At 41.6% G+C, this 27,477-nt stretch overlaps 1 protein-coding gene across 1 annotated transcript in view; it reads left to right on the top strand.

Moving 5' to 3' along the window:
• Window positions 1-27,477, top strand: part of LOC109036444 (tripartite motif-containing protein 2) — a 66,601-nt gene that overhangs the window by 2,638 nt on the left and 36,486 nt on the right. Inside the window, exon 2 of the mRNA XM_072297526.1 lies at window positions 13,000-13,037. The gene's annotated coding sequence lies outside the window, so the exon portion shown is untranslated. The remainder of the gene's footprint in view (window positions 1-12,999; window positions 13,038-27,477) is intronic.

Here is a 27,477-nt window from a genome sequence, read left to right as displayed (position 1 = left end):
TTTCTTAAATTTTTCTCACAATTTTATACACGATGGAATGAAAAATATCTGAAAATTACCAAGAAAAATCTTCATATATTTGCTTAAAAATAAATATTTTAGGTATTGGGGGAGTTTCGGCAACGTCTGAAGGCGGCAGCGTCTGAAGGCGTATAAGCATACGGCGTTTTTCCCAAGCACGGCAAGGAAAAATTCTTAGGTTTCCTAGAGAATTCCTGTTATATCTTAAGAAATCTTGCAGCTTTCGAATGTTCATACGTCGTTCTCTCCTGGCGCGACAGCGCAGCGTGACGATGGCGCGAGGCGCTCAAAAAATTACCCAACGCATCCAAGGTTACAGCGGCGCGGCGTGGTGTGCTTTGCGATGAATCGATTGGAACTATAACGCCACCTATTCAAACTCCGGAGTAGGTATGTGGTATTATGCGAAAATGAAGGAAAATCCTAGCTTTTCGCCTGTCTCTTACTGACGTTTTAGAATATTATGCTCGCGTCGTTATTGGAATCGCGTATTTGCCAATATTGAGGCGAAAATTGTGTGAGATTTTCTGTTCTTACGAAACTGCTGGAAGAGTCGCGTGTATGCCGAGTTATTCAAGTGAAGAACGCGTACGTACCTAATGATTATGATTTTATGAAACCGCTGAAAAAACTCGCGTATTAGCCGCGATATTAATGTGATTATCGCGTAATTTCTCACTTTTTTCAAAATTACCGGAAAATAAATGCAGGTATTTGAGCGCGCAACTATTCGAACTCCGGAGTAGATATGTGGTATTACGCGAAATTGAAGGAAAATCTTAGCTATACGAACACCTGCCTCAAACTACTGACGTCTAAGAATATTATGCTCGCATCGTTATTGAAATCGCGTATTTGCCGTGATATTGAGGTGAAAATTGCGTGATTTCTTACTTGTTTACAGTATCGCTGCAAATTTTGCGTTTTATTCAGGATACTGATATAAAAATTGCGTAATTTTTTACAATTTTACGAATCCGCTGGAATAATCGGACATTTTTCGCGATATTGAGATGAAAATCGCGAACTTTTCCCCGAAACCGCCGCTTGACGGATGAATGCAGGCACTAAGCTCGTGTCACTGAATGTGGAACTCAGCGCGCAACAATTCGAACTCCGGAGTAGTTATGTGGTATCACGCAAAATTGAAGGCAATTTTCAGCCATACACCTGTCTCAAATTATTGACTTTGATGAACGTAGGTATTATGCTCGCATCGTTAAATATACAAATCAAGCGCGCAACTATTCGAACTCCGGAGTGGGTATGTGGTATCACGCGAAATTGAAGGCAATTTTCAGCCATACACCTGTCTCAAATTATTGACTTTGATGAACGCAGGTATTATGCTCGCATCGTTAAATATACAAATCAAGCGCGCAACTATTCGAACTCCGGAGTAGGTATGTGGTATCACGCAAAATTGAAGGCAATTTTTAGCTATACACCTGTCTGAAATTATTGACGTTGATGAACGTAAGTATTATGCTCGCATCGTTAAATATACAAATCAAGCGCGCAACAATTCGAACTCCGGAGTAGGTATTTGGTATCACGCGTAATTGAAGGAAATTCTTAGTTTTTCACCTATTTCAAATTGCTGACGTTTATAAATACAATGCTCGATCGGTATTGAAATCGTGTATATTCTGCGATATTGAGGCACTTGTGTGGTTTTTCTATGTTTTCATAAAATCGCCGGAAAAGTCGCGTATGTGCCGCGATATTGAGGTAATAAACCTGCGATTTCTATGATTTTACGAAACCGTCGGAAAAATATAAACAGCGTAGGAGTAGAACGTTTGGGAACGCTGGAATGAAAACAGGTTCCTTCGATCGCGGAATGGCGAATTTGGCAACATTAGAATATCGATACGGCGTTTTTCCGAAGTACGGTAGAATGGACGTAGGCACATTCCGTAAAAATGTCAATGGTTGGTATTTTCAGGCGACTCGCGGCGTCGGGCGCTGCACCTTCAAGTTTCAGGTTACTGGGTTACCGGGACGTCGGGACCGTGTTGTGCACTTTCGGCCTTTTCACATTTCGCTACGCGGCCGCGGGGAGCCTTTTTTAACACCGCCAGCCGTCCCTGGTAAAAATTGGCAGTAGAATGTGTGTTCCAAAATACTAGAGACCTAAAGCCGGCTGTAAGATTTCCAATAGCTTCTGTAACCGGCTGTATAATTTCTTATAGCCTTTTATAGCCGATGGCGATTAAGCAACAGCCAGGCGATAGAGTGTATGCTAAACGTTACTAATTGCGAATGCTATATACTTAACGAGTTTTGGGACTACTGCTCTCTTTATGGGTCGTAGTATCTTGATTTATTTTGCGAGGAAAGCTCTGTACTTTTGAAGGATGTCTGTCATTCTTAATATGCTGGAGCGCCTTCCATTTCCTATGATACTGTGCAATACCTCTGGTGTGAAATAGTTGCTTCAGACGCCGTGGCACGCTGCGGCGCGGCGGGCGGACAGAGAGCGCGGAACGCGCATCGGCGCCTACAAACCCAACAGGGATACTTCACGCATTGCGCAATGCGTGAAGTATCCCTGTTAGGTTTGTAGGCGCCAGTGCGCCGTTGCTCCGCTTTGTGTTAGGCTCTAATATTTAATCTGGCGGAGTCAGCGTTTTTCAACTCATGATTTTGAAATGTTTGCACACTCTGTATGGATTATTCTCATTTTAGTTGATGAGAAAAAATATGTATTAAAGGAAAATATAATGTGTGTTTTGTAAATATTAAGGTAGTTCCGTATCAAACTTAATGATCTCCAAAGCACACGAATTTCTACACAATTTCTTATAGCCTTTTATAGCCAATGGCGACAAAGTGCAAAGCCCGGCTATGGGAACTATAGCCCGACTGTATACTTTTTTATAGCTTCGTATAGCCCGGCTATGATTTGCTCCGCTTTCTACAGCCAGCTATATGATTTTCAATAGCCATCTTTAGTCGGCTATAAGAACTCCTATGTTATTTTGAAACGCAGCTCCTATCGTCAATTTTTACCAGGGGTCACAACCCTAATCCAGATCATTTCATGTAAAGAAAGGATCGCATATACGGCTTACCCGAGGGCTGTCACCTGGGTAAATGGGGCTCTCGTATGCTCAGGGATTTCCGATATATCGACGGTGAAACTACCTAACCACGTATCTCGGTTTGCGACGTCGCAGACTTCTTGTCATACTTTATTTTTTAAATGAAAAACTACTTTAACATCCAGTCTTTAAAATTTCTGCGATTTTTTCTCTTTGTGCGGAGAAAATTCCGTGAAAATTTCAAGGAATGATATTGATTTGGTCCAAGTACTTCAAAAAAATAAAATGTGAGCGTAGATTTTTAAACACCGCAAACGAGATACGTGGTTTGGTAGTTTCACCGTCGATATGTACTTTCTCTCAGTAAAATGTAGCGAAAAACACGGTGATGCCTCTGGTTTTCCCTAAAGTCACGGGCTATATAGGCATATCGTCCGTTCCGGGCTCAGAGCCCGAAAGTTTCAAATGCTGGAGCGGTTGCTTCGATTGCTCCGGGTGCTATGTCCGGAACTTTCAACCTCTTGAGCCCGAAACGTGGACGGCATACTTATAAAGCCCGTAAATTCGGCTTCCATGGCCGGAGTTTTTTTTTTATTCCGTCTAAAACCAGAATGTCTACGGATATGGAAGTCCAAAAATGGTACTGATTTGGCTATAGCCAAATTGAATGGGCACTTTCAATTTTTACGAGAGAACGTTCGTGCGGCTTACTTTGAAAAGTTCAAGGAATTTGCCTCGCACAATGCAGAAAATGCACTGACATTAGCCCAAAAATCCGCACAACCGTTTTCTTGTTAAAAATCAAATTGCCCATTTAAAGTCATTAGCTGACGTGGCTTGGTTCCTTTTTACTAAACGCGGTCCATATTAGGGTATATTATTTGTTTTAGTTTGAACCAACACTTCGATATTACCTCCATCGAATGACGTAGTCATAAAATCAGTCCATTCTGGACAAATTGGACTCCGTTTTGCAAATAGGAACTAAATGCTATTTCTGGCTTATTTTTGTGAACAACAAATGTGCCGTTTAGATTTCCTGGGAAGATAAGTGCCTCTATGGATAATATAGACGCCTGAAATGCCTGAAAAGTCTGAAAGGCGTCACCCTTCGTACGGAAGCGGTTGTGATCGACTGAATCGGGTACCGGGTGCCCCAGACCCTGACCCTGGCGTCGCGTCGCACAGTGTATCGAGTCAATCAGTAAGGTGGGACTTGAAATTTTTGACTAAAACTGCAAATTTTCACGTTTATTTCGTTACATTTCTCATTTCAAGGGGTGTTTCTAGCAGAAAATTTCACGAGAAAACCAACGAATCCACTTTTGGAACCTCAAAGTTTTGTATAAACGGAGTTATAAGCGTTTAAAGTTTCCGGATTTTGTCCGACCTCTCTTATTGACTCGATCCGCTGTGCGTCGTCGGCGTCCAGGGCGGGCGCGTGGCAATCACAATCGGACGCCGTTGAATTGATAAGAGGGAGTGATCATCTTTATCAATTTTGTCGCGAAACCGCCGGCCGTCGCGCGAGTCGGATCGAACTCCTCGCCACCCTTGAACTCACCCCGCGAAAAAAAAGCACCGTTTCGTCATGCTGCGGAGGCGGAAGTCGTCATAGTCCGGTGAATCTAGCATTTAACCTCCACAAATGTGTCTATTGCGAACTTTAGCTGCAACAAATGGAAGACTCAAGCCGTGTTCCCGGAAATGCGAAGTGCAATTTTACGGGCATCTTTCTGAAAAGTAAATTTTACAGGTTTTCCACAGTCAGAAAATATAGGGAAATCCGGGAAATGTCAGGGAAAACCAGGAAATGTCAGAGAAAAATAGTCAGATCACCTTCATTTGGTTTTTCAAGTGGGTTTCGTTTTGAACTAATTTTGCTTGGAAACTATTGCTAAGTATGTCTTTTTAAAATCTGGCATTTTGTTCGATTGTTAGGGAACAAGGTGTCTACAAGTCCGGAATTTCCGGAAAGTCCGGAAATAGTACTGATTTTTCAAGGGCGGTCCGGAAGTGCTGATAAAGTGCGGAAATTTCGCAAGGAAGTCTGGAATTTTTCATTTTTGTCGCAATTTGAGCGGGATTTTCAAATTTTTGAACCTTTTCGAATTTCGTCAGTTGAAGGTAATGAATGAGTACTGAATTTTTCTTTTGAGGAGGTACTGAATTTCTTGGGAATGTACTGAAAAAGTCCCGTAAAAGTACTGATTTTTGGCCTGCCCGTTTTAGTAGACACCCGGGGGGATTCACCAAAATGTGTCAGGGTAATCAGGGAAATATCAGGGAATTTTATTCTCCAAATTCTGTGGCAACCCTGTGAATCCTCCCCTTACGAGCGTTACGTATTCTCGGCGTCCAAGAGCGGGAGGGCAGGGCTACTTAAAACAGTCAAAATAAGTCTTACGCAATTTACGAAGAGTAACGCAATGTATAAACGGTAGTAGCGACGTCACACTACCCTCAACGGGGGCGAAAATAAAAATCCCTGGCGAAACTGCGGCGCAATTGCGACCCTTCGGCAGCTTCGCGTTCGACCGACGCCGCTCGATCCGGACGATTCCAGTTTCCGCCCGCTCCGTTCTCATCCCTTCCGCCCTGCCGCGCCCCCCTCCTTCCCCCCTCCGGCGGCAGGGACCGGAGCGACGGCATCAATGAGACCCCCTTTATTCACCCCCTCCCGCGGAGGCCCCCTTCATTCACCTCCTCTCACGGATTTCGTCTCTGCCCGCCCCCGTGCCCTACTTCGTGCTATATCCCGCCCCCCTCGCCCCCAACCCCCCGTCAGCCGTCGTGTTTTTCGCAATCGGTTGTTCTTTTCAAGGGTATCGCATGATGGTTCCCTATTCTTCGCAGGTGCCTGGAAGTTGGTCGGTTCCTACACTTTTGTTTGAAAGGGATAAAGAAAAAACACAGGTGGAAAGAAAAAACAGAAAATAAAAAGATGAAAGAGAAAAGAATCGGAGAACAAGAACAAAACGAAGAAATTAAGGTGTAAAGACCTGCATATCACATGATCACCGAGGGTCAAGGGACCTTAGCCCCTAGAAACTTCAAACCGAGTTTTTGATGTACCATAGTGTAGAGACATGCTCGACGGGCCGTATAGGTTGGACAATAAATTGCTTTAAAATGTCAAACCAAATCGGAGTCTAAGAACGTAATATGAAATTGGATCACATTTTGTGATGAGAAACTACTATACTTACAGATCCGATTCATTTTCAGGAAAAAGTAGAGTATAGTATTTGCCCGCTAAATCACGACCCTACGGCCTACAGTCAGTTGATCTTCAGGCCACCAGTGAGCTTCAAATTTTGTGGTTATGTCATCAGGGTATGTCTACAAACCCGGAAAGTACGGAAATAGTACTGATTTTTCAAGTACGGTACGGAAGTACTGAAAAAGTGCGGAAATTCCGAAAGAAGGTCCGGAATTTTTTCAATTTTTCATCATTTTTGTCGCAATTTGAGCGAGAAATTCAAATTTTTGAAATTTTTCGAATTTCGTCAAATGGAGGTACTGAAAAAATACTGAATTTTACTGTTGAGGGGGTTCTGAATTTTTTGGGAATGTACTGAAAAAGTGCTGTAAAAATACTGATTTTTGGCCAGCCTGTTATAGTAGACATCCTGGTCATTTTCATCAAAATAAAATCATCAAAATTCGAATCCGCGACAAGCCCAACTGACCATCGTGAAAATTTGATGAGGTTTTGTGCCTGTTCCACTCGAAACGATGAAAGGCCTCCGGATATTCTTTGATCAGGGGTTTATGCACCGGTGGATCTCCTGGCGCCCACCAGATGCGAAAGCAGACCTCGCCGGTGGCGGCGGCAGTGGGGGATGGATGCCCGCACGTGGCTCGTGGCTGGCGCGGCGTGTGGTGGCACAGCGCGATGGACCCCTCGAATCCAGAACAGACCTACCACACTGCCTTGCTCAGGGAAAACGCCATACGAACTCTTAGACGTGGCCAAATTTCGTCCAAAAAAAAAAGAAAAACACGCACATTGGATCTAGAGTCCAGACTCTTGAAAACATTGACAAGAAAATGGACTCTTGATTCAATCAGATTTAAGCTTAAATCGAAAGGAAATCCGCTCAAATTAAGAGGCTTGGTTCTTGATTTAAGCTTAAATCTGATTGAATCTAGAGTATTTTTTCTTGCCGATGTTTTAAGAGTCTGGACTCCAGATTCAGTGTGTTTTTTTTCCAGTGTCTGATAAAACTTGAATGTCATTCGAACTGGCACCTGGAAGAAAACCGCACATCCCTTGTGATTCACGCAAGACAGGCCCTCTGGCCCTCGCGGAGTCTAGTGTGACATCATACGGTCATCTATCCCACACGAAGGATCCCGCAGAGAGTTCGCTGGTCCCCTAGCTTTGCGCTGTGTGCGTTTCTGCATCAACGCTGCCAGACAGTTCTGAATTCCTCGTTTAAACCCATGGACAATATCCGCATTTAATCGAAGGATCTGGCAAACTTTCTCTGCATCCTCTCATGGGCAGTTCTCGATCAGCGCGATTTTAAAGTCTAAATTTAAGACGGGCTAATTTCGCGCACATCCCCTCCTCCTTTGATTTATTCTCTCTTTTTCGCACGCACCGCACATATGAAGTATCTAAGCTGGTTCCACAGTTTTTTAACGAAGATCCGATAGGCGGCGGATGAATCCCGCCCAACACGAAATATTGCAGCAATATTGCAGCAATATTGTCAATTTTGAAACAATATTGTCATGTAAATATTTCCTTAAATACACTGCAGAAATATGTTGACAATATTGCTAAAATATTTCATGACAATATTGTAACAATATATTTATAAAAATGTTTTAAATATATTTACAAAATATATTTATGTAATTACTTTTAAAACAGTTTGTAAAATATATTTACAAAATATTTTAAAATTATTTTAGAAATATTAGTTTAAAAATATTTGTTTAATATTATGTTAAAAATATTTTATAAATATTTTTGTAATATTTAAAAATTAATTGCTAAAATGGCAAAAAATGGTTTGCGATTTCTGCAATTTGCTTTTTTTGCTAAAATGCCCACCCTCGTGGCGAGAACGACAAAACAATTTGCAAAAGTGGTAATTTTATTGTGCGAAAATGGCAAACTATACTTTTGCGAAATTAACATTACTAGTTTATGCTATTATGGCTAAAATTTTTGCTAGGTTTTCAAAATGCTTGCCAAATTAGCGTATGGTTTTGCTCTGTTTACCAATTATTTTGCGGAACTTACTAAAATCAATCGCTAGAAAAAAGAAAGGGGGGGGGGGGAAGAAAAGAAAAAAAAAAAGGGAAAAAAATAAATAACATAACATAAATACATCGACGTAAATTCAAACTAGGAAAAAGCTCAAATAATTAAAACTGGAGAAAGACGCAATTATAAAAAACAGTAATTTGGTAAAGAAAAAAATGAGAGAGAGTTAAAAAAAACGAAAATTTGTAATACATGAATAGGAATATGTTGAGTACAATTAATAAAGAATTTGAAACACAAATTACAGGATGAAATAAAAAATAATAAATAAATAATAAATAATAAATTCTGGTAAAATATTATAAGAATCCGTCAATAAACAAACATATTACGGACTCAGAGGCCTGCGATAGTTAAGAGGTTGAATTTACGGGCCCATCTACATCAAGCCTGGCTGGTCTGGTGGTAAAGTACTGTACTTCGGATATCAACTCCACCCCGAGGCGTGGGTTCTAATCCCGACTAGGGCGGCGCGGATTTTACGGTCAGTAACAACTCTACGATCCACAACCTGGACGCATGTGTACATTAGAAAGAAAATTAGTATCAAAGACGTCTCCTAGAGTGCGCGCACACGGATATGGAATATGATAACCTCATCGCAAGTAAATATTTTTAAAATATATTATCAATATTACCTTGACAATATTGCTGCAATATTGTCAGGGGGGCGGACAACAAACTATTGCAGCAATATTATTTCGATATTGTTAAAATATTGTTAAAATGTTTTTGACAATATTTCAGCAATATTTTTAAAATATTTCCGTGTTGGGCGGGATGGCGTTCTCGCGTGCAACAGGGATTTGCGATTTAAGTACCTTATCTTGTGTAAAAGTTCGCCAGGAACACGACGGTGCCGTTGGTTTTTTCAGAAAAGAAATTTCAAGCTTAAAAAAACGCAAAGATGAAGTAATAATAGAGGGTTCCATTACGTTGCGATAGAGCCTTTCTAAATACCCAGTCAAACACTTCATGCCTTCTGCACAATTGGGGAGTAAATGAATTGTTATGTTGCCGCTTTGTGTGGGGATTCTATGTAGTCAGTTTCTTTTCCTCTCGTTTGTTTCTATTATATCTCTCTGAAATCCGAAGTTTTCTTTATTATTTCAATCGAACAAGAATTTTGTAGAATTTAACGTGTGCAAATCGTCTTATCCGTTCGAAATTTTCACATCCCTAACTCCATTGCTTACTAGCTCACTTTAGCCCAATATTGGAACACACCTGATTTTGATCCAACCCGAGAATCAGATCGAAAACTGATCATTTTAACTCCTCATGAAAATATTTATGTTATTCTCTTTGAAACTTTCGCTCCTCGCTAAAGTTATTCTCGGCTGTTTCATTTATAAGTGGCAACGCTGTTTTTCAAGCTTTAAATCATTCGCTATCTTGCGCTTCGTCCGATGAGCTTTGTTGTTCGTGATAATTTTGTTTTTGTTCAGAAACACGAAAACGCTGGAATGAAATAAATGTTTTAAATAACCACCGGGACCTCAACATATAGTGAGTTGCTAACTGTATTCCTGTCGTGCTAAGGAAAAACGCCGTATGAACATCCTAGAGCTGCCAAATTTCCCCGAATATAACATGTTTTTTCAGAGGAAAGTAATACATATTTTTCTTTGAAATTTGCAGATATTTTAGATCCAATTGCGAACATAACTGTCTAACAAATTTGAAGAAAAATATTCACAATTTTCCCAGTAAATTTGTTTTATTTTGAAGGAAGTATGTCAACGCCTTAAGGCTAATTCGACGTTCTCCCATTAACACGGCAGATAGGGTCTCTCGTGGGTTGCTGTTTGTTAGTTGGTCTATCACTTACTCTCTCCGTCCATTACAGTCGCGCGCTTCCATCTATAAGATCGCTCAATTTGCTGTTTCTTTTCCTCGGCTATCGATGTGTCTATTAATTTCAATAATCAGCTCGCTGGTTGGTTTTGAATCAGAGCTGCGGAATGAAATTTCATCTCATAAAATTTAATGAAATTTCGCATCTCTGATTTAATCCTGTTTGACAACCGGTTTGACGTAGACTGAAAAATTTCTGTTCGGTTTCAATTCAAATTCATGGCACGGCCTAGGTTGATTTCAATTCTCTGTCCGATTCTGGTTCACAAGCGATGACACTCATGGTTTTTGGTTCGGCTCGAATTCGAACCGAAAAACGGGGATTCGATCCAAAAAATTTTGAAAGCACGCTTACCAAAAACTGTTTTGGAGCGTATTCGTATAATTGACGTGTATTATAAAGAATATTTTAATTTTTTTTTTTTCAAATATCCCGAGTCAACATTGAAAAAACAGCATTCTGGCGTTGCGGAAACGCTCACAGACGTTATCGACTGTCATTTCCACCTCTAGTACATTCCCGAATTTCAACTGTTTATTAACAGTATTTTTATAGAGGAGACTACTAGACAACTTATTTTACGACTGCGAACCGTAATTGGAGTACATTTTGCGGTTGGAAACCACTTTTTCTGGCTCATCTATAAAAGCACCTTGCAGAGGAAAACTGATGACGTATAAATTGTTTTAATAATGAGTCAGAAGTATTAGTTTCTTATTGCAAAATTAAAACTTTTCACGAATCGGAACCAAATTGTGAACCGGAAAGTCGTTTTGGCTCAAAGTCTTAATTAGTTCGGTCTTCGGTTCGTTCGGTTATCCTCTCCAACCGGTTTCCGGTTTTCATTTCGGTTCATTAAAAACCACCGGTTCTTCTTGGGTTTCGGTTCGGTTCGGACAACTGCCCTATACTCCACATTGCGGTTTATCGGCAGAAACGTGTTTTTTCAAAGCTTCTCACGTACACCTAGACACTTTCCGGTTAATGACGTCCAATTATCGGATAATCGACCGAGATATTCTTAATTAAAATAAGCATAAATGAATAATGACGACCACTGCGAGACCGCGTTGGTTCAAAACCCTCGCCGGCAGCTCTAATGCGTGGGAATCGCCGGCACTCGAATGCTGCCGAGCTAAGGAAAAACGCGGTATGAACCTTCAGGCGTTGCCAAATTCCGATTGATAAAACACGAATTTTCGGGTAAACTTATGAATATTTTTCTTCCGATTTCTCAGATAATTTTGTTCGCAATTTCACCTAAAGTTCCTGAAAATGTCAAGGGAAAATATTCATGACTTTCTTCAAAAATAAACATTTTAGCGAAGGAAATTTGGCAACGCTGAAATGTTCATACGGCGTATTTCTTTAGCACGGCAGAATGGGACGATGTTAAAATCCAAGATGCGATGGGCCATATAGTGTACGCGTTCTTATGGAGCTCACGGCTCACCTGAAAGTTGGCTTGATACGTTTTACCACCGTCCCACGTGATGTCACGCATTTCTAAAGCTTACCGGAGAGAACGTGCGATAGGATCGGTTCGTTAAACGAAACGTTGATGATATGGAGTAATTTCATTGTGAGATTATGACCAGTTCGGTTTCCTGCGCTGACGGTCGCAAGGGTCTTATGTAAAGAGAGTTAATAATGACCTCACAAATCTTAGAAAGATCGCGAAGAATTTGTCCGCTAATGTTCATGTTTTGAGCTCCGCGCGTGACTTAAGAGCTCGGATAGCCTAGAGTCCCTTTATACTGAGAGTAATGACAATACGAATCCATCTCTGATTGGTTCCCGTATTTTAAACCTCCACAGTGTCACAAACGGGAATAAAGATTGTATTTTCACCGATTGCGAAAATCATAAACGGAAATGGACCGGGGAATTAGGGGCACGGCAAGAAACAAACGGAGTGAGAGAAGGAACGAAGACAAGAATTCGGAAATGAGTTGATCAAAGATTACGAAAAACGTTCAATTTTTGTAATCTTTATTCCCGTTTGTGACACCCATGAGCCGCGTTGTCTTAACTCTATAAAAGAACTCTAGGATACCCAGCTTATTTCGGTCCCTGTTTCTTGTAAACGGAAAATGAGTTGTCGAAAATGGCATTTGAGATATATTAGCGCCTACAAGACTGCATGAATACTTCACGCATTGCGCCAAACACAGTGCGGTCAGCAGCGGTCGACGTGAAACGCATAGCGCCTACAAGACTGTAGGAATACTTCACGCATTGCGCCAAACGTAGTGCGGTCAGCGCGACGCGGCGGCGGAAGTTAAAATTATCAAACCACATTTATGTTTGTTCTTTCATAATTTTTTTGTTTATATCTTATAAATGGGAGGCTTTGTCCACACAGAGATAGATTTACGGAACTTAACTTTCGCGCAAAGTTCCATGAGCTTTTGCTAGCAGTGTTGACAGGACTTTCGCAAAAAATCTGTCCAACACAAGTCAACGCGTCTTATGCACCCCTCCTCCTGCGGCACGTTTACTCGATGATTTTTTATTGATGTTCCAAAACGAATGAGAAGGGAGCGGCAAAATACAAGCGGCCCTTGGGCGGCAAGTATGTAAATCAGGCCCTGAACTGCTATTGGGTGACAAGTTCTCTCACAGCTAGAGAAAGTAGGTGTGGAAAAATCAGTGAATTTTACTCAACTGTAGAAATTGAGGTAAGTAAGTTATACAACGACTGTCCGTGTGAACTTGCCGCCTTTGCTATTTTCATATTTGCCGTTGTAATTGCTATCTTATAATTTTCTCTTTGCATTTTGTTTCAGGAAGTGCGAATCTGTTGGAATGAAGGCGAAACCCTGACGTAAGTGTGAATTTTTCATTCCGTACAACCCCTTCTATCCTTCTTTTCTTCGTTTCATAATGTGAAAACGTCTTTCAAGTCGAAATAAGGGAAGAGGTTTTGCTCTCACCCGTAGGGCAGTTCCAACCGGAAAATTCGGTGATTTTTCTTTGGTTCTCTTGTGAAAATCAATCAGGATTTCAGACAATGCACAGGTACATTATCGTATAAAAATTGAATTTTTTTTAGTTATTTTTTCAACCTTGGAATGGCGTTACGCTCTTTCGTCCAAAATCGACGAATTTTCCGTGAATCCTCACGACGATGCGCCATAACGATTCACGGTTACGCTCTTTCGTCCAAAATCGACGAATTTTTCGTAAATCCTCACGACGATGCGCCATAACGATTCACGGAGCATGCCCCATCTTTTTAATCGCACCCATTCTGAGGCGCTCCTTCAAAATAGCCAAATTAAAAGCTGACGATGATTATCTCAGCGCGCCCAGCGTATATTTTAGTGTCAGGTCCAACTATATCACCGTGCCGTTGAGGCAGCGTGGATGGTTTTCCAAAATGGGCTTCACATTCTCAATGGGATCGGGCCCCCACCTTTATTGACGGAGGAGTGGAGTAAATAGTAGGCAATTAGAATGCGACTCGTGTTTGCCGCTCTTTCTGGCAGCGGCGAAGCCAGCGGCAGCCAATACTGCCGCGCTAAGCTACAACGTCGTATGAACCTTCAGGCGTTGCCAAATTCCCATTAATAAATCACTAATTTCCGGATAAACTTATGAATATTTTTCGTCCAATTTTTCAGATAATGTTGTTTGCAATATCACCTAAAGTTCCTGAAAATTTCAAGGAAAAATATTAGTAAGTTTCCTAAAAAATTACCATTTTACTAAAGGAAATTTGGCAACTCTCGAACGTTCATATGGCGTTCTTTCTTATCACGGCAGAATAATACCATCGTCCTCTTAAGAGCCAACCCGCTTCCTGTTGCCGCGTTTATAAGTCCATTATTTCAGGCCTCATCCGTACGCTGCCGTTAGTAATAAAGAATAACACCATTTAAGTCCTAAAATATTGCCGAATTTTCTTGGATGAATGTCGAATTTGAAGGAGAATTCGTGAAACATTCACGTAGGAGCGTGTATAGTGAGACCAGTGGTCTTAGTTGGGTTCGCTTAGGTTAAGCAACTAAACGAACTTCTAGACGAAGCGGAGAGTATCACGGGATTTGAAGGCGCTTCAAGCCGAGTCCATGATTTTGAAGTTCTTCACCAATGAAACCTTTACTTCCGAGGTACGTCGATGCGCATTATCGCAATTTGATGAGTTAACGTGCCGCTTGTAAATTGCCGGCGACTGCTGACTGCCTGTCGCTGCGGCATATTATATAGTCCGTTATAATTTTGAATCAGTACGTTCAGAAAGAACAACGGAGTTCTTGCACCAATAATGTCTTTGTCTTGCAGGTCACAACACTGGAAAAAAAAAACACATTGGATCTAGAGTCCAGACTCTTGAAAACATTGACAAGTAAAAGGACTCTTGATTCAATCAGATTTAAGCTTAAATCAAAAGGAAATCCGCTCAAAATAAGAGGCTTGGTTCTTGATTTAAGCTTGAATCTGATTGAATCAAGAGTATTTTTTCTTGTCGATGTTTTTAAGAGTCTGGACTCTAGATCCAATGTGTTTTCCAGTGCATGTCACAAGGATTTGTGATTTAATTAGGTACTTTTGCTTGAATAAAATATAACGAGAAACACGATGGCGGCTTTTGCTTTCTCCAAAACGAATTTCCAAGTAAAAAAAAAAAAAAAAAAAAAAAAAAAAAAAAAAAAAAAACAACAACTCCATGCGCGAAGTTACTGCATGCATTTAAATACGAATCCATGAGCTTGACCACTTGACCAGCTTTGTCTCCTGGTTGTTCGCGCTTTTTTCTCTTGTGAGTCGGGAGTTTTTCGAAGGAGGATATTCCGTCGATGGCAACATCGTCAGAGGAGTTGGGGTGGTCTGTGGGCTGGAAGTAAGGCCGCGCTGCGCGGGAACTCTTATGCCCAAGACGTTATCCTTAAAGACCTGGAGTCATTGCATCACTTCGTTGCAGCTTTGCCAACCAGCGCCCATATCGGAATATTGTTATCGAGCTGCGAATGTTTGAGTGCATAGAAATGTATTCAAGCCTTCGTATGGCTCACTTTAGTTGCGATGATGACGTTAAGCTAATTAGAGTCTTAAAAAGGTTTTAATACCCTTTTTTCTGGAACCCGGAGAATGAAAGGAAATGAGGGGCTTGGAGGACAAGGCGCATTAGTGCAATTTTTGCTATTTCGAAGTATTATGCGTGTTTGAAGTTTCGAAATTACACGGCCCCTTATGGCGGAAAGGAAGTTCAGACTGACTTTTTGATGCTTCAACATTTGAATTAGGGAGTGAATTTTTCACAGAATAAGCATCAAGACTAGTCTGTTTTAATTGAAATGATTGATATCTCAAGTTTTTCAAATTGTGGTTCAAATGAAACTTTGTAATGAAGAAAGCCTGTGTTTAAATGGGCCACAATGCGCGGGCGCAGTGTTTCTTAAATGTATTTTTATCTTTGTTAACGTCATTGGGCTTTTTCTATCCGACCACCTTCTGGATGATTGCACCAGTCAGCCATCTTTCGAACACAACCGTCGTTCAACTGACATAAGGACGCATCTTAATTTTGACTTGAACCTTAAATAGTGTAGATTTTTACGGACAACAGTGCTCAGCTTAAAATGCAGTTACGTCCTTTTGCGAGAGGAGCAACGATGACTCGTGACTCTCGGTCGACTAAGGAGTGGACCCAAGTACTCAGCGGTGACAAACTCCATTGTAGGCGTGTGACAATACAATGCCTCCTCAGCCGCACAATGGAACGAATCAATGCGAGAGATTGGATATGATGTAGGAAGCTTCAAAGCTTGTGTCTTCGACAATATGTAAGTCGTAGATAACCCGCAATTACAATCTTAGCAATACTATTGAGTGAAGAGTAAGTTTAATTCGTAGGTCAATGCTCTTTTTCTCTGATGGTTGATGAGCAACTTGTGGAGAAAATCAGGTAATATTTGCCTAAAGATGACTGATGAGTGTCGTAATTATAGGTTGGCCATAGAATTGTTGGATAAATTACTCGATTCTTGGATCAGGAGTCATAATCAGGTGGATTTAAGGGTTCACTTCAGAAAGTGACAGTCAAACAAGATAGTAGTGTGGGGTCTCTAAAATATATCATCCCTATTAGGTACCTAGGGATGCAAAAATTCATGAATTTTCTTAAAAATAATTTGAATTTTCATGTAATTTTGTTATTTTTTGTAAAATTTCTGTGGAGTACTCTGTATGCCACGAATCCCGTAGAATCAGTTGAATTTTAATTTTGAACTTTTGATGGAAAAAAATGTGTGGCTTTCGAAGTTTCTTATCGATTTCTCCGAATTGGACTGCATTTTGCAATTTGGAACTTCAATTTCTGGTTCAGTTTAGTGACAACGCACATACTAATTAGTCTCCTTATACACACAAGTGTTTTTGCGAATGAGCCAAAATGTGAAGTTCCTATTAGCAAAGTTTAGTCCAATTGACGCAACATGCATACGCAGCCCCTAGAAATACCGTTGAAATTACATGGTAAATGAGACTTCTCTCTTTAGGAAAATGAAATTTCCCTGCTCTTCTTCAGCTTATGAAGTTTAATGCGCTATTTGACTTACACTGGTAAAAAAAACCTCTTGGTTCAAGAGTGCAGTTTCTTGTCGCCGGATTTAAGAGTCTGGACTCTTGTTTCAATGCAAAATCCGCTTGAAACAAGAGTTCAAGACTCTTTTCGGCGACAAGAAACTGCACTCTTAAGTCAATGCACTGCGGCATTGGTCCAAGAGGTTTTTTTTTACCAGTGTAATTTGATGCTTAATTTGATGAAATTTCATTTTGCGTAGCTGTTTCCCGGCAGGAGCACCTAACAAAAGCGAAATATCGAAGTTGGAAGTTAGAAAACGAAGTTGAAGACGAGGTGCAACACCGACGCTGCATCGTGGTCGCGACGATCGCCCCCCCTCCCCCCTGAGTTCCCCATCCCGTGGCCCTCGGCTCCCACCTGGCCCGTCCCGTCGGCAGAACAATCGTAGGGGAGCGGAGCCCCCCTTCCCCTCCCCCCGCGCTTGCAACGGTGCTCCGGGAGCAGTGGCGAAGCGAGAATAATCGACTTTCGATATCATCCCATTTGAACCTATGATAAAGAATCGATTACTGTGGTATACTCAAATAATCGATCCTTTTCTGTAGGTCTAAATGGAGAATCGATCGATTCATCGCAAAGCACCGACTGCTTTGGTGATCCGATCCCCGCGCAAGGCTGGGGCTATTCTGTGTCATTCATTCTCCGTTCCCTCGAACGCGAATGAGTTTTCAAAGACGATTCCGGTTTTGAGACCGAGCGAGGTAAGGAGAGAGATCGGATATCCAGGCGGCAGCCTAGAAGCACGATAATTGAAAAATAGGAAGAACGGAGGAATGGCGGATTCTCGCGGGGTCTTTCTCGGATTCTCGAATCGGGGACGGAGAGTTTTGCGGGATCGCCTGGGATTCGAGATCGTGTGATCTTGTAAGTTGGTAGCTCTGTTTTTACTCGATTTAATTGTATTCATATTTTAAACAAAACAATCTATTTAAATCGAGAGGAAAGAGTTTTGCCAACTTCCGATAATTGCCACGGGCGGCAATACTGGTTTTCTTCCAGTTGACCCCTAAAAAAATGTTGATTTAGGTGAAGCTTAGGTGAGTGAAACGAATATTTGCTACTCTCCTATTCAAGCACGTGAAATCGACAATACGATTCGTTTCGTTTATTATTGTTTCAGCCTTGAGAGTAGAACATTGCAAATCAGCATTTTCTCTCAAATTTTCCGCCAAGGATAAAACGAATCGAGCGGAACGGAGCGTTCTGTCGATTTTGGATGGTCTGTAGCGGAATTACGCGAATTAGCGTATGTACATTATTGTACATACTTTATTGGACATACTTATTGTATGTCTACTATTACATACTTTAAATATATTGTATTGTACATACCTTAAATGGACGTATTTATGCTAATATGAACTTTGTGCATAGGGTTTGCAAGTAACATAGTTCTTTTTAGCATAAATACGCCCGAAAGTAAGAAACGCAGCGTTGCTACCAAAGTTGTTCACAAAAACTTAAGTTAAGGCATTTCAAACAGTGCACAGAGAAGTGTATCCAGGGGCCAAATTTTGGTGGTCCTTTCATATAGAGGTGCAACGTCCATCGACGAGTCCAAACAGCACCACGGGCCAATTAGAAGCGCTGAGCCAGCATGCAAGTTCTTTTAAATGTGAGTTTCTTTTAAATGCAGTCGAGACATGTCCTAAGTACGGAGGAAGGACCAACAAATTCGGCCCCTGAACATTTTAGAATAAGATACGCTCCAAAATGAAGTCAATGCCTCTATACACAATCATAGCAACTTATAAAGGCGCCCACCAGGTTTGGAATTTTCTCTCCTCAGTTTTGTTTTGGAGCAGCGACCCTGAACTTGAAAATTCAGTTTCCTAAACAACATGTGTTTGTTGATGTGTTACGGAGGCTCAAGAAAAGACGAAACAAAGCTCGTAAAATTCGGATCGGGTTTCGGGCGTCGAGAGAACCGAGAGACCGTGTGAACTTCATGGTCAATGATCCATTGATTCATCCGGATGCGCTAAATGAGAGAATGTTTAAGGCCTGCTGGGCTGGGACAAAACTCAGCGTCGCCGGCTGGTGTGCTGCTGTCACCAATCATCTTTGCCAATCGGATTGCATAGTGCCATAGAATATTCATTTAGGAACCTCCCCTCAACGGTACTGTAGAATGGTGTCAATAATTACGGTGCCAATAAACCTAAAATCCCATCCCGGCGTCAACGATTGTTGACGTAAACTTAGCAAATGTAGTTGTATATAGGTGACGGGGTTTGTAGAAAGGGATCCTACCTTCCCAGAGAAAATTTAATTTAAGAGCTTTAAGTTGAGAGTTTCTTCAAGAACTCTAACCACGTTTTTCTGCAACCCAAGAATTTGTGTATTAGTCCTCCAGGACCCACATGTCCTCAAAGTTTTGAGCTTTCAAGGTTAAACTTGCGCCGAAATTGCCTTCTTCTTCCTTTAAGTATACATTTGCAAAAAGTTAAAGAAATTTTCCTTTGGAACACAAAGCCCTTTCACAGAAGCGGTCACATTTTTCCGCCGCAATTTTTTTTTTTTTTTGGATTATTGTTAAGTAATTTCTCCCTCTAAATTAAGAACACCTCTTAATTGAGTGTGCATACATCGTCCCTTTAAGAGCCTCGTCCGGCCCGTCCCCCTTGAAGGCGCATATTCCGTTTTTAGTGATAACTCGAAAACTGCTGATCCAAAAGTCTTTGATTTGGTCTTAAGTCAAAGCTCTTGAAATTCTGTCGTACCGAATGGTCCTATTTTTACCCTGAAATAATTACTTTATTCTCCCAAAAAAGGCGGAATTTCGCCCACAAGGACGTATAATTGTCGTGTTTCTCGCCTAGAAATGAGACATTTTCATCGGCAGACTTGACAGCGCGCGGCTCGGGGTGGACGTCGGCGAGATCATTCACCGGTTCGAACGGCACCTGACGATTTCTGCGGCGCGGCGGCGGCCACATCTGCTGGCTGGAGGCGGCGGCGCGGCGGTGCCGGCGGAAGAGGGCGGGAAAACGGCGCGACGCGACGGCGACGACGCTCTGGTGTGGCCGGCGGGGGCTTTTTCCGATTATTTCACGGTTGTGAAACGTGCATGACGCTCCGGGCGCTAGCATGACGCCTCACGTGTCTTCGGCAGGAATTTTATCCGTGAAAATTGGACCCTTCGTGCGCCGAGATGCACTCCAAACGGAGAACCGGAGGCCACCAAGAGTCAGGAATCGATCGCCTGCGGGCTGATCAGCAAATTCTCCGACTTTCAATTATTTTTCAGGAGTTTGAACACTGGAAAAAAAACATTGGATCTAGAGTTCAGACTCCCAATAACATCGACAAGAAAAAGTACTCTTGATTCAATCAGAATCTAGCTTAAATCAAGAACCAAGCCTCTTAATTTAAGCGGATTTCGTTTTGATTCAAGCAAAAATCCGATTGAATCAAGAGTATTTTTTCTTGTCAATGTTTTCAAGAGTCTGGACTCTAGATCCAATGTGTTTTTTTTCCCAGTGAAATATGATACTCCCTGAATTTTCAATATTTTTCCAGGAAGATGTATCGTGGTTTTATTTCAGGAAATACGAGATGCACAACATCTCCTAAAAGGGAGCGCTCATAAATAACATAATGCACTTCCGGCATTTTTTACACCCCCTTCCCTCCCTTAAAACTCTCCTGTAACGTAGGTTTCTATCCTGTAGCACGTATAAACCAAAAGGCGTATCGCTCTCCTCGGCCCCCTCCCAGTAGAGCGTCACGTAATTTATCAAATGGAATGGAACAAATGCAATTCAATTATGTGTTAGTTGGAAGAAAAATGTCACGGTTCCGTAGCACAATTTCCGTGGACACACATAGGCGGATCCATAGCCACTTTAAACGGGAGGGGAAGGGGGGGGGGGGTTTAAAACGGGTTCGGAGGGGCTCCCCTGAATTTTTTTCGAAACTCTAATGCATCTAAACGATTTTCAGGCGAATTTCGTCTTGAATACTTATCAACGTGTCCTCCCTCTTCTTTCCTCCGTGCCTTCTCTATTCATTTTCCCCACTGGAAAAAAACACATTGGATCTAGAGTTCAGACTCTTAAAAACATCGACAAGAAAAAGCACTCTTGATTCAATCAGAATCTAGCTTAAATCAAGAACCAAGCATCTTAATTTAAGCGGATTTCGTTTTGATTCAAGCAAAAATCCGATCGAATCAAGAGTATGTTTTCTTGTCAATGTTTTCAAGAGTCTGGACTATAGATCCAATTTGTTTTTTTTCCAGTGCCCCCTTTCCGCCCTCATTTTTTCCGGGTGGACGGGGAGCATATGCCCCCTACGCCCTCCCTCTTACATCCACTTGTTTGGACAAAGTTCCCCGACTTTTCCAAGTTTTCCTTGACCCTTGTTAATCTTTTCTGACTTTCCGAAAGCTCGCACCCTGTTTTCTCCGCGGCATACCCGCAGAAAGCGTGTTATTGTAATGAATCGGACTTTTCTCGATATCGGACGGAGGCGCTTCGAGGAGCTTCCGATGCCTACGTCACAGCACGGACGGAGTCGGCTTCGGCCTAGTCAGGGCTCGGAGTGCGTCCGTTTTTCTCACGTGCGAAAAATGAAATCTCGGTTGCGATAAGAAGGTTACACACGGTGGGCATCGGTGGGAATAAAGTCTGAGTCGTGCATGTCGCAGCACGGAAACGAAACGATCGGCGCGGCTAAACTATGCGCTTTCGTAGCGGTCGCCATCGATTACCGTCCGGGCTCCGATTATCCCGATCGTGCAAACGTAGATCCCGCGAGCGCAAACGTCGAGGGGGCGCTTTAAAGCCCTTTAACAACGGCGCGTATCAACAGACCGATTAAATTTAAGCGGCCGTCGAACGTGCTCCGACTCACAATCGCCGTGCGGTCGTCGATGTGTGAGTCATCGGGGTCGTACTCGCAGGGCCGTATTCCTAGTCGTTCCTTCAACAGATAATTTCTGTAGAACACGGAAAACAATGGATTGCTGCCCAGATGAGACAGAAATATTCAGCCAATATTTAAACAATATTTTTTTGATATTTATGCAAATATTGAGCCAATGTCAAAAGTGTACACCATATTTCCTTTTGGCATAAATACTGTGCCAATACTTTAAAATACTGTGAAATACTGTGTCAACACTGTGAAAATATTTTTATAATATTTTGGGAAAGCATATTATTTTTAAACACACTAAATAAAGATTCTTCAAATATTTTTTAAAAAAATAATTTTGATTAAAATATTATCAAAATATTGTCAGTATTGTGTAAATTTTGCAAGAATACTGACAATATGTGCCCAACATTGTAAAAATATTATGTCTTATCCGGGTGATTTATAATTCAATTGTTAAAAAAGTGACTGCAATGTTTTGAATGCACATTTTATACTAGGTAGTGGGAGGCTAATTTAATCACGGGGGTGGTTAAATTAGCTATTTTTTTATTGTAATATCTACATTGAAACACTGCTGTCACTTTTTTTAACCACAAAATTTTTAAATCAGCCATTCTATTTTTTCCAAGAAGGTCCCATCTTCTGTCTGTACAATTTAGGATGGCAACGGCGTTTTTTATTTAAACAATCGAAGCATTATTCGGAAAATTATTAGTGTCGCGATGAAAATCAGAAATCGGCACAGTAGGCAGCGCTGGAGTGAAGTAATGGCGTAAGAGAAACAAAATGTGCCCTTAGTTAGTGTCGAATAAGACGAATACCACACAAGTATCATTTTAACTCCTGGATGCAACTATTCGGGCTCCATGGATGTCCGTGTTGCATATGCTCGGAAGTGAAGGCGTTTTGACTGTCCAGAGATTGAGGGAGGTTTGTTGAGATCAGGGCCGGACTTTTGGGGTTCACTATGTTCGGTCCCCATTGCAAGGGATATCAATGATTTGCTAGTGCAAAAAGTAAAAAAACAAGGAAGAAAACACTGTATGATTTTGACAAACTTTAAGGCAGATGCGAACTTACATGGATTTAAATGAAAACCACGAAAGAAAGGGGAATCCATATTTCCTCGTTCTTAATCGCGTTTCTTTTTCTAAATCCTTCTTCTCTTCTCTTTTTCCCTCTTTTCCTTCGTCTGTTTCTTTTACTCCTTCTTTACCTTTGTCTCCTTCTCATCTTTTCTTTCTGCTTCTCCCTTATCCCCCTCCTCTTATGTCCCTTCCTCGTCCTTTTCCCCCTCACCTCCTCGAACCTGAAGTTTGTCAGACTAAGGTTAATACTGCCGTGCTTAGGAAGAACACCTTATGAACATTCGAGCGTTGCCAAATTTCCTCCGATGAAGTGTTTATTTTAGAGGAAAGTCATGTATATTTTTACTTGAAATTTTCAGACACTTAAGATCAAATTACAAACAAAATTATCTTAGAAATTGGAAGAAAAATATCCACAAAATTTCCCGAAAATTGTTGATTTGTTTAAGGAAATTTTGCAACGCCTGAAGGTTCATACGGCGTTTTTCTTTAGAACGGTAGAATAATACTGTGCCTTACCCTGCGTCGAGAGCCGATTCAAAGGCTTCGCGCTGACGAGGTGGCCGAGTTCCTTGGGTTATAACGACGCCCCCCTAACGTAAGGGCGTATCTCTATTTCCACATGGGCCCTGGAAAGCATTGAGTTATACGGAGAACAGGGCTCACGTTGAAATTGGGATACGCCGTTACGTCGGGGGAGCGACGATAATTCCATTAAGCGTGAGTGCGGAGTATGGACTCGAGGGCTGAGCTTCTTGGGCCGGTCGCCGCCGCGCCGTCTTGGCTCAGCGCGGAGGCCGGAGACAGTGTGAGTGTAATCGATTAAGTCAAAATGGTGGCCGCGGAGGTGGGGATGAATAATTACTCGAGCGAGGGGTCAACTTGCGAGTTTTCCGAGCCCGCACCACGCATGAGCCTTAAGAGTTTCCCCGGAGACGTTCACAAAAAACCCGTCTCGTGGATGTCGGAAATGGAGAATTTGCACGCAATTTTTTTATTGCTTCATCTGAAAGTGCCTAATGAGCTGAGTTCGCAATATTTTTCATAATTTTTTTCTGACATGGGAAATTGGAGAAAAATTGATTTAAAAGTGAGAAAATGCGCCGCCTTGTGACGTCATCTGGCGGCATTTCCCATTTAAACACATGTATTTTAGCAGAATCGGTTATTTTGTCATATCTCCTCTAATAATCGCTCAATTTATGAATCAAGGGTATCTTCGTGTTCAGTTCACTCAGAGGATTCCACTTAAACAGGAAATTCATCAAATTTCAGACCCTTGCAAATTCTCCATTTGTCTACATCAACATTAACCGGTGGCGACTTTCCAAGTTGTCAACACTATTTTACCTCCGTTTGAATCCATTAAAAAAAAGATTTTAGGGCAGGCACTTTACCTCACTGAGAATCGATTGTTTTACGTTTATTTAAATGAAGGAAAAACAGCGTTGCTACCTGTCAAGAATCGTCATTGACACTAGTGTAGTGTCAAATCATTTTGGAGTTCAAAATTCCCTGAATTTTGATGGTTTTTGAACATGATATCCCCTCACTTCTAATGTTTGAGGCATTTATTTTCCATTCTCTTGTTTTACACATAAAATGATTGGCGCGACGCGATATTTCATAAAATTAAAAAAAAATGAAACTCGAGAATTTAAGGCAAAAGTTCTAATTTTCGTAGATAGAGCGTGTGGGTACGAATTGCAATTAATTGAGAATAAGTCTCCAGCGATTTAGTTCATTTTAGTGCTTAAAGATGCATTATAATCTGAGCATTCGTGCTCTAAGCATGTTAGATCCAAATTGTCGTAATAGTTGTCCAAAAAACACAATCTGTGAACTACTAACTTGAAATCGTCGCGACTTAACTTTTCTGGTTTGGTTTGGCATTTTTCCACATTTTTTGTCAGAAAGTGCTTGTTGAAAAACTTACGAAAATCATTATAATCTATACGTTACAACTAACATAACGAAATTCACTCCGGGTGACGGTGCGCCTTCGACATTCGGTTTTCATGCTGGCAGGAATGACGACCATATTCAAAATTCTCGGCCTACCTCTCAAGGTGGGTTGAAAAGAGGACGGATGCAAATGTTGACCGAAATGCATCAATCAGCTGTAATTCTTGACTACAGCAGAGCGTTTTTCTCTTATTAGTTTGCAACCCTGCCGATCTAGTTGAAAAAGTCGACCAAATCTACTCGCGAAAATTTGCCTTACATCCACATTCGAATAGACGGAAACCAGTGCAGCGGTGCCAACTTGCAAGGGTTCCCGGGGTTTGCGGCGCGATCCTCTCTCGAGTACCTACCGCGGAGGCAGGTCTGGACCAGGGAGTCTGCGAGGAAGATAATCGGTGGCAACCGCATGCTCATGCGGCTTCCCAGCTCCGACTCTGAGGAGTCCCTGACTCATGGCGCATGCCTTTTTAGTAAGTCGCCGTCGTCGTCGGTCGGTGCAGCGAAAGAGGACAAGTTCGTAGCATGGTTTCTCCTTTGTTTCCGTAATTGCACTCGCGTATGCCACGGCGCGGCTAATACGCCCGCCATCCCAGGAAGAATGTCAGCGCACCGCGCCGCGCGTCGCATTGTGTGCCGACTGCGGGTCTACCGAGAGCTTGAACCGAGTGCGGAGACAGAAAAAAGAAAAAAAATAGGCTTCAATGGACCTCTTGCAAGCGTTAGGGATTTGCGGTTGAAGTACTTTCCCTTACGTACAGTATCGCAACACCAAGAAAAAAACCTCGTGCGTGGGACCCGAAGTTTAGGTCATATGGATCTCTGAAGTTTTCGGATAGAGCATCTAAACACTTCAGGTCTAGCTGTCGAGGTTCGGATCACACATATGAAACTTCAGTTCTTACATCTGAAGTACTTCGGATGTGAGAACCGAAGTTTTTCGGATGTGAAAACCGAAATACTCCAGATGTAAGAACTGAAGTTTCAGATGTGTGATCCAAACCTCAGCAGCTGGACCTCAAGTGTTCGGATGCTCAATCCGAAAACTTCAGAGATCCATATGACCTAAACTTTGGGTCCCACGCACGAAGTTTTTTTCTTCGTGAAGGAACACGATGGTGACGTTGGTTTTCTGTGGAAGGAATTCCTTTGCTCAAAAAAAAGCTCGGAAAGTTGAGGTCGCTATATGGAGGAGATCCCCCGCTGGCGGAGATTGAAAGTGAACTTTCAAGTTTTGATTTTTCACAAAATTTGCAACTTATTGATTTTTCTCGGAATTATTAATTGAACTTATAGAGATCTGGGAGCGTTTTAAATGGTCCTTCTGTTGATGTGGCAGTATTATGTTAGCCTACATAGGTGATGTACACAAAAGGAGGGGGGGGGGGGGCTGCACAAAGAGGAGTTTAGAGAGAGAAACTCCAACCTAACCTGTAAACCAAGCGAAAACATTTGAAACGTGTGAAAGTTTTAGGCTTGGGGTGAACCTACCTAACTTGGGGTAAAATTTTCGGAGCCATCTTGGCGTTCTTTAAAATCCAGCGAAAGTCGAATAAAAATTTTCGTCATGCTATGTTACACTGGAAAAAAAACACATTGAATCTAGAGTCCAGACTCTTAAAAACATCGACAAGAAAAAATGCTCTTGATTCGATCGGATTTTTGCTTAAATCAAGAACCAAGCCTCTTAATTTGAGCGGATTTCCTTTTGATTTAAGCAAAATTCTGATTGAATCAAGAGTATTTTTTCTTGTCAATGTTTTCAAGAGTCTGGACTCTAGATCCAATATGTTTTTTTCCCAGTGAGTGAAAAAATAATAAAATGGGAGGAAATCAGGCAACGCGGATTGCAATTAGGCTGATTGATGATTCTTGCTAGTAAATACGGTTTATTGTGACGAGCGATCCTTGCTAGCAGCTGCACAAGCATTTTGTCAAGTAATTGAATTTTTATTACAGATTTGCCGAGATTTTTCGCATTTGCCGAGAAGAACCATCGCTTGCGTAGCTGCTTCAAAGGAAATCGTAGGGATGCTTACCCAATTCCTCCGGTTGTCGTCGCAACTCCTGTTGCTTTTCACTCCAGATCGTCCGAATAACTGGAACTTCTCATGATGACTCATGTCGAGCATCTCCAAGAATATAGCGCCGACCTGTCGCGCTGTCGCGGAAATCGGATGCATTCCACGTCCATCTCGCGATGCTTAGTGGTCGTAGCTGCGTTGTTTTCACCGTCGGAGGCGAAGACAAAAATTCAAGGCATTAATCTGCGATTCACACAGTCGCCTTCACTTGTCGTCGATCCTTTGACGTACACTGGAAAAAAAAAAAAAAAACACATTGGATCTAGAGTCCAGACTCTTGAAAACATCGACAAGAAAAAATACTCTTGATTCAATCAGATTTTTGCTTAAATTAAAAGGAAATCCGCTCAAATTAAGAGGCTTGGTTCTTGATTTAAGCAAAAATCCGATTGAATCCAGAGTATTTTTTCATGTCGATGTTTTTAAGAGTCCAGACTCTAGATCCAATGTGGTTTTTTTTCCAGTGCAGTATCACCACAGACCGAGAATCATTAGTTCATTTACGACTATTAGTGATGTTCTATATGAACCACTAATTGGTTCATAAAGCCATTGATTTCTCTCCGCGAGTCAAGAATGATTTTTTAGGCTCACGCGCCGAGGACATCGTTCTTCTCTCGGCTAATGAGTCAAAATCTGCCCCGATTTTTCACTCAATCG

This window comes from Bemisia tabaci, chromosome 2 (genome assembly GCF_918797505.1).
Source record: "Bemisia tabaci chromosome 2, PGI_BMITA_v3".
Taxonomy (NCBI): Eukaryota; Metazoa; Arthropoda; class Insecta; order Hemiptera; family Aleyrodidae; genus Bemisia; species Bemisia tabaci.
The sequence above is the reverse complement of the archived record's forward strand: the minus strand, read 5'-3'. Positions and strand labels throughout refer to the sequence as shown.